Source organism: Falco cherrug, chromosome 12 (assembly GCF_023634085.1).
Source record: "Falco cherrug isolate bFalChe1 chromosome 12, bFalChe1.pri, whole genome shotgun sequence".
NCBI classification, from domain to species: domain Eukaryota; kingdom Metazoa; phylum Chordata; class Aves; order Falconiformes; family Falconidae; genus Falco; species Falco cherrug.
Genome location: NC_073708.1, coordinates 33736819 through 33750716, shown reverse-complemented (window position 1 = coordinate 33750716; position 13898 = coordinate 33736819).

The window sequence follows — 13898 nt, the reverse complement described above, 5'->3', positions numbered from 1 at the left end:
CGCAGGGGCCACCCCAGCAGCACACATGATGGGTCCTGCTTGCCCAGTGCCTGCAGGAAAGCCCCAGTGCAAGCAGCTGGGAGGGCTGGTGTGTGTGTGCTGTGTCCCAGTGCAAACCCAAGTCCTGGGCACACGTACCCTTTCAGGTACGGCCTGTGTCCTGCTGCGCCTGCGGCCAGCACGTAGGGCGTGTGGGGACAGGGTGTGCGGTACGTTCATTTCATTTAATTGTCTCCTATAAAGCATCGAATTGGGAGAATGTTTAAAAATAAAAGGGGACAGGACCCTGAAGTGCAGCCCTGAGTTTGATGGCCGTTGCCGTAACGACTATTGCAGTATATATAAATGAAACTGTGACATTTATTTACCTGAAAGCAGATTTTAAAATGTATGTAACGGCCAAAAAGAGGGGAATCTTCCTTGCAAGGATGCTTGCAAAGCTCTTAAGGACGACTTTGACATCGACCCACCCTGGGCTTGGCCCCTCATGCTGCGGCGATGCCCGGCACCTGGCAGGGCAGCAAAGCCCCTCCGGTGGTTGTGCCAGAGACCTGCGGGGGTGACACACGGTGCCCGGGGCAGGGAAAGGAGGGGAAGGGGACGGGGGGCCATGGAGAGGGGGAGATGGAGGAGTGGGAGCAGGAGGGGGAGGGCAAAGCCGGACCCCGGGGCGGGGGGGCAGCTGGCGGGGCCCCCGTTGTCACGCAGCACCAGCCAGGGGCTCTCGGGCCCCGCAGCCCCCCCCGGCAGCCGTGCCCCCCCCGCCCCGCAGCCGTGTGCCCCCCGCGCTGCCCCTGCCCGCTCCTGCGCCCCTGCGCGGCCGCAGGTGAGCGCGGAGGCCGCTGCAGCGCCCCCTGGCGGCGGCGGGGAGCCCAGCGAAGGGCGCTCCCGGCACTGGCGCGTCAGCAAAAACAACGGTTTTTTTTTAAAAAAAGTAATTTTGCAATAAGGAAAAAAAATATCCCAGGTGCAACAGGCAGCAGCAGGTAAATGCGGCCTTCAACAAAGGCGCTGCCGGGGGCTGGGCCGCATTTGGGGGCGGGGATGAGGCCGGTGACCCCGGTGGCATCCCTGCGTGCCGTGCACGGCTGGTGGGAGCAGCGGGGCGGGGCGGGGGGGCTGCTGGCGTGGGGCCGGGAGCCACCGCCGAGCCGGGGGGGAAGGCAGGGGGAGCAACCAGAGGCAGTGGGAGCAGCGTGGGATAGGGGTGGGGATGTCCCCTCCCGGTGGCAGCCCCCCACCAGATCTGTCCCCCGGCACGGGGAGCGGCTGCAGCCCTGGGGGGAAGCAGGGCCTCTCTGCCCCCCAGCCCAGAAGCTCTTTAGGAGGAATTAGAGGGTGCAGAAAAATGCAGCAACACGTGCTCGGGGCACCTGCAAGGAGCTGCTTCTGGCTGGCCTCATGGAGCCACGATGTCCTGCAGAGCAGGTGCAGGGCCAGGGGTCCTGCTTCCCCGCTGTCACTGGGGGGACGCGGTGCCACCGCAGCATCCCACCTGCCAGGGGGACGAGGGCCTGCCCTCGTGCCTGCGGAGGTGCCATGGGGGCCTGTCCCCATGGGCCCTGCCTGCGGATGGAGTGGGTCATATCCAAGTCCATGAGCAGTGATGACCGCAGACGGCGCCGGCTGCTTGCCTGGAGGATGCTTCTCCAACCAGCGCAGCGGCACTGCTGGGGAGCACCTGCAAACAGGGTGGTTGTCAACTGATGGCAAATTAGCACTCGTTAACTGACTTCCAGTATTGCAGAACTCAGTGAACTGGGGTAGGAGCCCTAGGATCGCTTTGTTTTCCACCAGCAAGCCCTCCCCTGTGCCTGTGGCAGTGTCGGGAATGCTGAGGGCCAAGCGCGCAGCCCAGGTGGGTGTTTCGGGAGCGGTGGGGGTACCCCTGGGCACCCCGCTGTGGGACTGCCCCAGCCCATCCATGTACATCCCCTCAGTCTAGGAGCTGGGGCTGTACAAAAAATATCATATAACCCCAAATTCATGACGCAGTTCTGGGGAAAGGTGCATGCCGGCATCCTGCCATGCCGCAGCCCAGGGCCCGCCGGGCAGCTCCTCCCGGGAAGGGGTGTGCAGGGAGACCAGAGCAGCACCTTCCAGGCCAATCCATTAACACAAATTTGTAAGAAAGGTAATTTATTTTTTTTTTAAGGAAATATACTTTTTAAAAAAATTATGCATAATTTTCTAATGAATGGTGTATGCTTTCTTTTTTTTTAACAATATACACTTCTAAAGGAATCAGATATTGCTGCTACAGGTCCCTGGTGCTGGAAGGTTCCCTCGTCTCGAGGCATCCTGGCAGATCTGCCCCCTTCTGCAGTCACTGGGAGAGCTGGGGATGCTTAATGAGGCCAGTCCGGGGTGGCAGCAGCAAGCCGTGCTGGTTTTATTTTCCTGTGTTATGGCAGCTGCCGGCACTCTAATTACTTTGAGGATTTTTGCCTCTTTTTCTGTTTAGGAGCAGTCTCCAGGCAGGAGACGGTTTTCTTGGACTGCTTTGCAGTTCTCGTGTAATGATTACCCTGCTCGCGTACATTCCAGTACAGCGATTTCTAGCATTGCTGTTCCCGTTTGCACTGTGCAGCTCCCTCTGTAGCTGGGCTGGGAGCTGGGCAAATCCTGAGTTTTCATAATTTGTCATTTGGTTTTGGGCTGGGGCCTTTCCAGGGGCTGCAGCAGCATCAGCTCCCGAGTGCTGGCTGTGCATCGCCTGGAGAGCTGGGCCGGTGAAATGCTGTGTCTCTGCAGCTGAGGCACCCTGGGGCTGCTGAGGGTGACGTCAAGGTGGCAGCTTGGGATGTGGGTTCCCATTTTCCATGGAAATCCCACTTTGGGTCTGGCTCTTTCTGTCTCCCAGCTGGGTCCCAGGACACAGGGACACCGGAGGTCCCAAGACATGGAACAGCATCCCGGGGGTGAAGATGACGCTCTGGAGAGCTGCTCAGGAGGTGGGGAGGGGGCTTGGGTTTAAACTGCTGGAAGAGGGTGAGCTGTGAACCAAAGGACTCCTTGGAGGACTGAATAAAAAGGGATTTCCTTCAGGGAGCAGTTGCCCAACTGTGAGGAGCCTCGGTGGGAGGGAAGAGAACTCGTCAAGGTCGCAGAGGTGGGCCTGGCAGGGCTGGCAGCGGCTCCTGCTGCAGAGCGGGTGCTGTTCCCCACGTAGCCGCCTGTATTGCAGGCAATATGTTAATAATACTTTGTTCTTTGGTTCTTTCATCAGATGGGCTCAGAGCGATTCACAGACGGCAGCGGCGTGTGCACACCCACGGCGAGCACGGATCCTTCTTCCCTCCATATTCACTGGCGGGGCTGGCAGCGAGGGGCTGCCGGTGGGTGCAGCGGGGACAGGGGTGTGCTTGGTCCAGCCAAGTCCCTGCCAGCGGGATGGGCTGGTGGCTAGAGCAAGCGAGGTGGCTTTGCCAGCAAAGCCCTGCCCCTCGCTGCAGGCTGCGCAAACTGCTGCTGGTGTGGGTCCGTTTTTATTATGCCTCTTCAGCCAGGAAAATAGTGTCTTGGTCTGAGTCTTCCTACACTTCTCCAAAATCTGCTTTTAGTGATGTTTGTGAGCTGTGTCGCAGTGGGGTGTCCCCATATGTCGCCCTTGCACTGGGGACCCAGGTCCCATTATCAGAGCAGGCAGCCCCACACTGCCACTTGCTCTTGCCACAGGTGGGACCTCCACCACGAGCGGGACCTCCACCGCTGGCCCGGGGACCGTGCCTCCTGCTGTGCCTTATCCAAACCGGCAGCCCTGCGGCTCTCTGCTCGTTTGGCTCTTTATCTAAAGCAGCATCTGCGGGGACCCTGTGGGACATTAATGCTGGGACAGTCAATGAGCGATGCAACATGGACAATGAAGCATTCCAGGTGAAACCCACCTGTAGAGGAATTCTAGAGGAATGAAGGCAGGTTAATTAACATTGATAATATCCAGCTGTGGGCTGGCTTCAGGGACGGTGGGTTGGCTGATGTGGATAATGTGCAGCTGTGGCTGGTTCCTGCTAAGTAGTTAAATAGCTCTAAAGGGTATGGAAGAGGAGTCTGGGATGAAGAGAGACCTGGAAGAAGCAGAGGGAGGAGAGGGCATGCCCTAAATATAGGCGAGACAAGGAGAAGGCAGCAGAGGCAAGAAGCAGGGTGGACTGGCCTGAAGAGGCTGAAGAAACAGCATGGACAGTAGATAAACTGTTGAAACCTTGTGGGGCATTGCTGACCGTGCCGGGGCAAGGTGTGGGAACTACTTGTTGAAGTTAACCTGGTATGGGATGGTAAAAGCCTTGTTGCAGCCAGCTAGTTTTGAGAGTGCTGTGACACCCACCAGGTGGGGGGGTGTCGGTGGTCTTGCTGCAGGTCCCAGGCTACAGGCTGAGCGTCTGTTGTTCACCTGATGTGCTGGCATGTGCCTGCACCTCGGGAGCTAGGCAGGAGGGGTGACCGGGCACAGGTTGCACTGCCTGGGCAGGAGCTGAGGGCGCTTGGGATCTCTCAGAAATAGATCCTGAGCAATTGCACGTGCTCCTTAGGCATTTTTGAGGCTGATGGTTTAATGCTCCTGTGTGATGGAGAACCAGATGCTCAGCGCTTTGCTTGTGAGCAGCCTCCTGTGTGCTTCTTTGTCAGCTTCACCAGTGGCCCTGGCTGAGGTTCAGCCCCCTTAGCCCCCCTGCACTATCCGTGGGAAGTGATGGTCTTTGCACCCCAGTCTTGCTGGCTGTACGCTGCCAGCGGTGCTGCTCAGATGAGCTGAGGAAGACCCCCAGCTCTGCTCTGCACTCTGAGGATGCACAGCGAGCCTGCTCAGGACGTGTTGCAGCCATGGGGATTTGCAGCCCCAGCACTGGTTGGGACATGAGACCCTTGGCAGGGCAGGGGACTGGGACCAGCTGGAGCAGTGGGGAAACTTCCCAAGCTGCCAGCTGGAGTCAAACGGGCAACAACAGCCCTAGGGCTTGTTTGGGCTGCAGGGACCTGCGGAGGTCAGGCAGTCCATGCTGCTCATTAGCAGAGAGCCAGGCTAGTTCCTCTGCCTGTCATCACCCTAATGAGAGCCTTGCCCAGCTGCAGCAGAGGCAATTCTGTGACCTGCTTTCAGTGTGTTTGATCTTGCTTTTCTTGTACTCCCTCGCCCGGGTGAGCCTGCTTCCACAGCGGGTATGGTCAAGTGCGCATGGTCCGAGAGCACCCAGGACCTGCACGTTGACTAAAGCCGATGTCCTCTGGGGCTTGGTGCCAGCACCCAGAGACTCGGTGCATGTGCCCAGCTCACCTTCTGGGAATATATACCTCATTAGTGACCAACAGCATCAGCATTTGTGGCTCAGGCTAATTGCCCCAGCCTGACATCATGCTGATGGAGGAGGTGATGTTTTCCACGCACTTGTAGCGTGCAAGGTTTGCTGCATGGGAACAGCAGCTCCTGTGCATCCCTATCCACCCAGAAATCCACGGGAGTCCTGCAGTTTGCCTCAAGCCCACAGAAGGTTTGTAGATTCCCCTTCTGGTTCCCAGCCTCCCCGACGCCTCTGCAGAGGTTTCATCCCTGGCGAGAGGAGGCGGTGGCCACGGGGGTGAATCACGACCGCTTTAATCCCCGCGTCGGTGCCCTGCCCCGCAGTGCTCGCCTGCTGCAGCACCAGGCGTGAGGGCTCACTGATGAGCCTGGGCTAAAGCCAGAGCACTGAGCGAGTCCGCAGCACGGCCCTCTGCCTGCAACGGGGCGAGGGGCGCGGGATCGGGCCACTGGCCATGCAGGGTGCTCCTGCAGAAGGAGGGCTCTGCTTCCCCGTGCCTGCCACAGGGGACTATTTCTTTACAGGGGTATTGCTGCATCTCAAGGAAGAGCTAAAATTGGTGCTGAAAAACACCCCCAGGGCATTTCTGGTGCTTGTTTTGTGTAAGGACTGTGGCCACCTCCAAACCACCATCCTGGTGGTAAGCATGGGATCTCTTCCCAGCAAAAAATTAGGGAAATGCCCAGAAACACAAAAAGCAGAGCAATGTCTTTATCCCAGGAGTGATCTGCTTGGGTGAGACAGCTGACAGTTTTTCCACACACCCCCGACCCTGCACCTCCCCTGGTTAAGACAGCCACGGCCAGTCCCACCGGCTCTCTCCTCTCCAAGGAGCACAGAGCTGCGCTGCTGCATGCCTCGCTGCAACGCCGCCCTTGGGTGCAACATCTCTCCTGGCTCCGCAGCAGCTGTCTGGTGCTGTGCTGTTCGGGAAACTGCAGGACCATGGGACTCAGCCCTCTGTGTCCTGCCACGGGCTGCTGCAGGGGGACACGCTGGGGGCTCAGGGCCCTGCAGACCCCCTGCCTGCCTGGGGCTGTGCACAGCATGGGGATCCCTCTCTGCATGGAGGAGCCGCCGGCCCCCGGGCATGCATTGCTGCGGGGTGGGGGCCAGCACTGAGCAAGGGCACCCATGGGAGGAGGATTTGGGTGCAGAGCAGTGCAGCCCGTAGCCAGCTCCAGGCCAGCACCGGGGCTATTGCCAAAGGTTTTTCCTTGGCGTCGTGGCAGCAGGTGCAGAGCTTGTTTCAGTCGCAGAAGAACAAATAAAAGCTGCCAGAGGACCTCTCCTTCCTCCCCAAGTGTCCTGCAGGGCTTTGCTCCTCCCGGAACCAAAACAGTTTGGCAGAAGCAGGCAGGGAGACGCAGGCAGGGCGAGGGGAGCTGGGGGCCCTGCCCCATGCGCAAACAGCCACGGCTGCCGGTGCAGGGTGCTCCTGGCTGGGCTGCTGGCAGGGGTGGGTCGGCTCGGGCACCAGGGCTGGCCCAGTCAGAGCCTGGGTCATTTTTTTATGCATCTGTGGGGACAAGCAAGAAAAAACAAACACAAGGGCTGGGTGGTGTTTGGGATGGGTCCCTCGAGCGGGAGGACTGGGGAAGCATTGCAGGTGGCAGAGGGTCTGCACGCCCAGCAAAGAGGCGTGCATGGTAGCAGGAAAAAGGTCCTGGGTTGGTTTAAGCTGATCACTCTTAGAAATGGCTGGTGGTGGGAGGGAGAGGGTTTAGGGTAGTGAGTCTGTTCTAACCCATTAAGTTGGTGAATTCTTGAAAGCTGGGGTTTGCAGCGCTGTCAGCATAATCATGAGTGAGCAAACTGATATCATTACAGCTAAAGATGTAGCAAAATGGGATTTTTTTAATAATACCTTGATACGGTAGAAATTTCCCTTTCCTTGACTGCTGCATTTCCATGTCAGCCCAGACGTACTTCTGCTTACAGGCATGCCTGGAGGCGGCGGACGTGCGTGGGGTTCCTCTGGGCCCTGGGAAGGACCATCCCGTGCTTCAGGACAGATCAGCCCAGTGCCATCTGCGGTGCCATGAGGCTGCCGGGCCTGCCGGCGTGGTGGGGAGCTCGGCCGAGCTGCTGGCTCTCAGATCTCACTCCTGCTCCTTGCTCTCCTGCAGCTGCCAGGTGGGAAGCTGTGTCTTCTTTAGCTTAGCCCTGCCTTGGCCGTGCCCCAAAATAAACCTGCACTTGTTCCCTGCCCTGCATTGTGCTCCATAAAACAAAAGGGCCCTTTTTATTTGTGCAACAGCTGAAATGTGGGCTCTGCAGAGTGGCTGGAGCCAGGCAGCAGCCGGTGGAGGGGAAGGAGAGGCTGAGCTGCTGGCTGGGGAGCAAGGCAAGCAGGCAGGCTAAGGATGCTGAGGGTAAGCACTGCCTCTCCACAGCCCCAGCACCGGGGTGACTCAGAGCGGTCTCGCCTGGCTGTGTCCCTGTGAAGCTGCCGGCTCAGCAGCCTGGCCCAGCTCTCCCATGGCTGCCCTCCACACCCTGCAGCCCGTCCGACTGGGAGCCAGGTGCGCAAACAGGATGGGCTGGTTTTGGGCACGGAGTTGGGCTTGGTGCTGGCAGGGCTTGGAGGCAGTGCTGCTGAACACAGCACCATCCCCACAGCTGCTTCCCCAGCAGGACTGGGACCGGCTGAGGCTCTCTGGGCAGCTTCGCTGGCAGTGTCAGTGTGAGGTGCATGAACAGTTGTGCCTCATGGGTTTTCAGTGCGTGACAGACAGTGCCGGTCCAGATTTTGACTGTCCATCTGTTTCTGGATACAGGGCGGTGAGTCAGCTTGCTGCAAAGATGTGTCCCGTTTACACAGTGTGCAGGTTTGGCTTGTTGGCGTGGAAAGCCATGCTGATTGCTTTTCTCTGAAACACCGTGGGTTACAAACTGCTTTGGTTCACTTTCTAGGGGACGTTCTTAGGAGTGGTGCAGCACCAGAGCACCCAGCACGGGTCCAGCCTGGCCCCTGCGGCCAGGGCCAGGGCAGGGTATTGCAGGTATCCAGGCTCCTGCATGCGTGCGTAGGACGTTGCATGTGCGTGGGAGTCCCAGCCATCACCGGCATCCCCAAATGGCGCTCAGGGGTGGTGTAACCCTGCGGGAACCTGACCCCTCGGCACCAAAGACTGTGGCTGTGGGTCAGTGTCAGCAGCAAGGCCAGTGTGGGTGAGAAAGGTGCGGAGGAAACATGCCATCTGACACTGGATCTGCTGCTGAAAGTGCAGGAACGTGCAAGCAGGGGCTGCAATTGCGGTTTAACGTATTCCCTTTCCTGCCAGCCACAGGGCTGCGACATGAACCCAGCCAGCCTAAAAAAGAAATAACACATAGAGGGGGAAAATGCCACCTTTGCTTTTTTCCAGCCAGGTCGGGGCCCTGATCCAGCTGCCGGTGCAGCCCCGCGGGCAGTGTGCCGGCACAGCAGTGGAGACGGCAGTGTGTGGGAGGCAGCAGCAGGCAGAAAGCAGCCGTATCAGCTGCAGCTGAGATGGGAACCTGCCCGTGGAAGCAGGAGGCAGTTTTAGCTAGCAGGAGGAGCAGCTTTCTGCCCAGTTACCGGCTGGCCCAGCAGGTTTCACTTTGGCACCTCCCAGTCTTCCCAGTGCTGCTGCACGCAGCTGTTGGCTGTTTTGCTAAGGCACCTTTAGGTTTTTTCCTTCTAATTTCCCCCAGTAATAACCCTGAATTTCCCTTGGTAATAACCCTGAGAAGAGTGGCCACGGGTGCTGGTGGTGGCACCCGGAGTGGCTTGACGAGGGCTGTTGCAAGCATGGGGATGCCTGGCTGGGCAGGAGGGTTCAGTGCTGCTGGGAGCTGAGCCTGCTGCGTGATCAGGCTGAGTTTTTTGGTACAGCATTGCTAATTGTGTTATTTAACCCATGGCAGTGGCAGGTGCTGGGGTCCAGGTGCTCCCCTCGCTCCCACAGCACCCAGACCCTGGAACCCCTGTGGTGGGTAAACATTTTTTTCCCCCTCTTCCTTCTCTGCTTTTTCAGATTAGGAAGGCAGCAAAGCCCCCTCTCCTCCAGTTCCCCAAGGAGCGGTTCGATTGCTGCAGCCGAGGAGGCTCCAGCATACCCCAGCCCCTCCTGGCACCCTCCTGCCACAGCACCAGGGCTCTGGAGTCCTGGGGAAGGGGCGGGTAGAGGAGAGCTCATAGGAATCAGCCCCACAGAGGCGATAAAAGCAGTGTTTGGTGTACCTGACCTTCTGCTTTGTAAAGCTCCAGCACTGGTTTTCTAGGCTAAAAATACCTTTTACCTTGACTGCTGTTAAGGCAGAACGCTTGCCTGGCAGGTTGTTTAGGATTCAGGGGAAGAAAGTTCAGGCAGAGCTCAATTAGACTGGCTTAAATTTACAAGCAAAGTTCTGTGTGTGCATGATTTGCTTCACTTGTTTGTTGCACATTTTAATGCACAGAGCAGTCCTGGGCTTTTTTATTTTTCAGTGCACGTACTTAACGTAGAAGCGCTGTTGTTATTCACATGTTTACAGCCCTCCATCATAATGAAACTGCTGGTTTTTCTGCTGTGAAAAAAAGGACCTAGTGCTCTGCCGAAATGAGCAGAATATGTGGGAGGATAAAGCTGTGTGGTGCTGATCGCATATCTTCTCATGAGCTCTGCCTGGCTTCTCCTGGCCATTCCTGCTGTCCTTCTGACCAGCGCTACGTAATTCTGCGAGTCCTTCTCATAAAGGATCCATGTGCCATGAATGCGCTGATGCAAAGAGCTCAGTAACGAGTGCTCTGTGTTCTTGCTACCTGCTGTATTTGCAGCGATGAGCAAGCACCGGCAAGCATTAGGTACCGCTTGGCTAGTGCAGTGTACTTTATTATTGTATTAGTAATGTGATAATAATTAGTAATGCAAAAATATAATTATTATTATACTAGTAATGCAATGTAATGCAAAGTGATTGCAAAACTTACACTTTCAGGTAGCCTGCTTCCTATCTTCCACTGACCGTCTGCTACTTCAGACGCCCCAGCACTGATATGCTTTGCTCATAAAAAATGCCAGAAATAGGTCGTCTGTCACACTTCCCTCGGAGCGGCCTCTGCTAAAGCCGTGTAACGGCTCTAGAGCACCTCAGTTTGAATGGTTGGTATCTTTTCGCAGCAAACTGAAACCCCAATGGAAACAATTGCCAGAACAAGCTGCACAAGAAGTTGCCAAGTTTCTCTGTGGCATACAATGATTATTGGGTAGCTGGAATTTTTCTTACTGGTTGGAAGTCACGGCCATACTTATTCAGGAGCAAACATAATGTTTTCTGTACAAAAAAAATCACTGTTTTGTATGGCCTAGGAAAAGATGCATCTCGAAAAAACCCCAGGCAACATCCTCCTTGCCTGTGTATTGTACATTCTGACAGCAAAGTAACACATGCATCTGGAGAAAACTGGCAAAACAGATTTGTAGAGGCTCTTAAGTTAAAAATTAGGAAAAATCTGTCTTAGGAATGGAGCAAGAACCCAAATAAATTCCTCTCCCCCTGCCCTGAACTTGCTGCATTTCCTATTCCTGCTTAATAAGCAGGCAGCCAACAGCTGTTGGCAAAGCTTGAAAATAGCCTAAGAGTGTAGCATGTCAGAAAGCACTCTGTGCCTCTTTTGGTAAGCAGCGCAGGAGCGGCTCCTTAGGTAGGTTATCTATAGGCCAGCTTCGGACAAGGAACGTTGCATGTCCCAGCCGTAAATAGCACCAGCAATGCACTTCTCTGGCTGGTGGAAACGTTGGTTTTACTCCAGTGTGAAACGATAACACAAGTGTCTGCTCTGCAGAACTGCAGCAGTCTGCCCAGCCTTCGACACAGCTCCTGGAAGTCTTCCATGAGTGTTTGAATTACCCCCTTGCTGTTTGCTAGCATCTAATGACCGTATCAGCAAGCAGTGTTAACGAGATGACTGTCCTGGGACCAATGTGCGGGGTTTTAGTGATTTGGAAGCCGTAATGTAGAAGTATGTCCTTGATTAGAAGCAGAAGTGCCGAGTTAATAGTCCTTGGCTATTTAATTCCCAGGCAATGGTCGTCTGTGGTTCGGATCTTCAGGATCGACTGCAGCTGGGCATCACTGAGCATGCATGAATGTTCCTCTGGCAGGAAATTTTGCCGGTATTTGGGGAGTAGCAAAGCCTTGCCATCTGTCCTTCCCTCGGCCGGTCGCAGTGCAATCTCTGTCCTCACCCAGCGTGGGCTGGGATGTGAGGAGGTGTGATGCTCCCGCTAGCCAGGAGCTGGGGCACACGCTGTCCCAGCACAGCGGAAAGCTTTGTCAGCAAACCGCGCTGGTGGCATGAAAAGCAGCTGGGGCCTTTTTTCCCTGAAGCGGCGCATGGGAAGGCTTGGCTGTGGCTGGCTGTGGTTCTCCTGAGCTGCCCCACTGGTGGCCAGTGCCAGCCGCGCTGGAGGGCACACACCAGCCTCGCTTATCTGCAGCATCTCAGCCCAAACCAAACCAAAGACGTTTTCACTGAGCACTTTTTTCCCTGTCCTTTCCTACCCATGGCTCTGTCCTCAAACACAGTCCCACTAGAAGATGGGTTTCGGCCAGGCAATGTGCGTGCAGAGCTGTCAGCTTCGGCCATCCCCCCCAGTCACCTTTGAATTTGTTGGCCAGCATCAAGCAGATTTAACAGAGCAACAATGACGAGAAAGGCCTTAACTTCTCGTAAGCCCTGGGAAAGGAGGCAGAAGGGTGCAGGGCAGGGACTCTGCTAACGCTCCTCCAGAAGGCGAGCAAGGCACCTGGAAGAGCAGTGCTCCAGAAGGAAAACAAGGTCCCCAGAGGAGCACTGCTCCTCCAGACTCTGCAAGGTATCGGTGAACATGGTGGGACCCACCTGGAGCTCCCCAGGTATAGGAAGTCAGGCTTTTTGGCTCTGCTGCCCATGAGGTCATTGGTTTGACTCGAACATTTTCTGCTCTTTTTTCCCCAGAGAGAAAAGCAGGTTGCAGTCCTGCTGAGGAATGGGCTTGAGGAAAAGGCTGCCACATCAATGTTGGGATTCCTGCAAGGCTGTGCCTGTCGAGTGAGGCAAAAGTTATCATTCCGAACGTGCCAATTAATGAGTTTGCTTTTCAAATAAGGCTTAAACCCAGGTAACTTCTCCTGTCCTGACCATGCTGGTCCTTTGTGTGATGGGGGGGAAGTACAACACTTGTGTGGGGATGGTGCTAGGACCTTCCCTTGGTGTAAAGGCTCCCTGTTAGTTTAAAATTTTTAAGACTCTTTTTTAAATGTTATGAATTGAAATGTTGTCCTACGGCCAGAAGTGCCCAAAACCCATGAATTACATTTGTCAGACAACACTGTCATTTGGAATTTTGACCTGTGCGACTAACTGTTGGGCCTCTTTATAGCAAACCCAACGTGCCAGCATGCAGTGCATGCCAAAGCGTGTGGTGGTCCTGAGAAGAACCAGCGCTTCCTACCACACACGCTGCAACTCCTGTTTCTCGCTAGACAGAACAAATAAAGCTGGCTGCAGGTGACTCTATTTACACCACAATTGATTTCCCAGTTTACATTAAAATACCTTGAATCTGTTTTGTGTTTAATTCCAGGTGTGACCCAAAACCTATTATGTCGCGTCTGCACTTGGAACATTTTGGAATACTGAAATGTACGTCAGCTTGCAGTATAGCGTGGGAGAGTCAAAGATGAGCAATCCTTGCAAAAGCAACGAGAGAGAGATGGTCTGACCTGCCTTTGAGCAAAAAATCCCAAGCCCCAAAGATGGGCAACTGAGAAGCCTGTTTCTGGGAACAAATACCCTCTTATAAACAAGAAGCTGCCTGTGCCATCTGGCAAGCAGCATGTCAGGGCTCCAAGTGAGAAGCATTTGGAATTTTTTTTGTAAAATGTGTGTGATGCAATGCAGCCTTGGTGCGTGTGATGGGACAGGAGGCTGAAATGAGTTCAAGGCTTTTCCTGAAAACATCTGCCGTGTAAATACAAAGTGTTTTAATTATGTGTTGCTTGGTGACATTTGATTAATCCCAAAAGCAAAAAGCTTGCTTGAAGAAAATATTTTGAGTTCTGAGGATGTAATTTCTGGTGCCTACTTAACGATATCCTTGAGAAAGGGGTGAACTTCTTGTGTGAGCGACCAAGTGCTTCAACCCTCCTCAGACCTAGCAGCGGTACTGCAGGAGGGGCTTCCTCACAGGCCTCCCAAAAGCAGAACAGATGTGGCTGTGGTGCTGCAGGGGAAGCTGATGAAGAACAATAAATGCAACCAAAATAATTTCCAGCTGATCTGGAGGAAGCTAAGCTGTGGACGTACTTTTCAAAACCAGTTGGTTTGTGGGGTCATCAATTTACAAGCAATGCACATTCAAGAACTGAGCAAATGTAATGAAATCCTAACACCATTATTTCAAGTGGTCTAACTTCTTGGGGTAGGCACGACAAATATTAGAAATTTTACCCTTGCTGAGGTTAAAGTTAATTACACTAACAGGTACCAAAAGGCTTATTTAAAGATACAAACATAGAAAAAGGTGTTTCAGAAGGACATGTCAAATCTGTGCCAGTTAAATATGTTTTAGTCTCTCTATAATTCCCACTGGCTATAACTTGAAC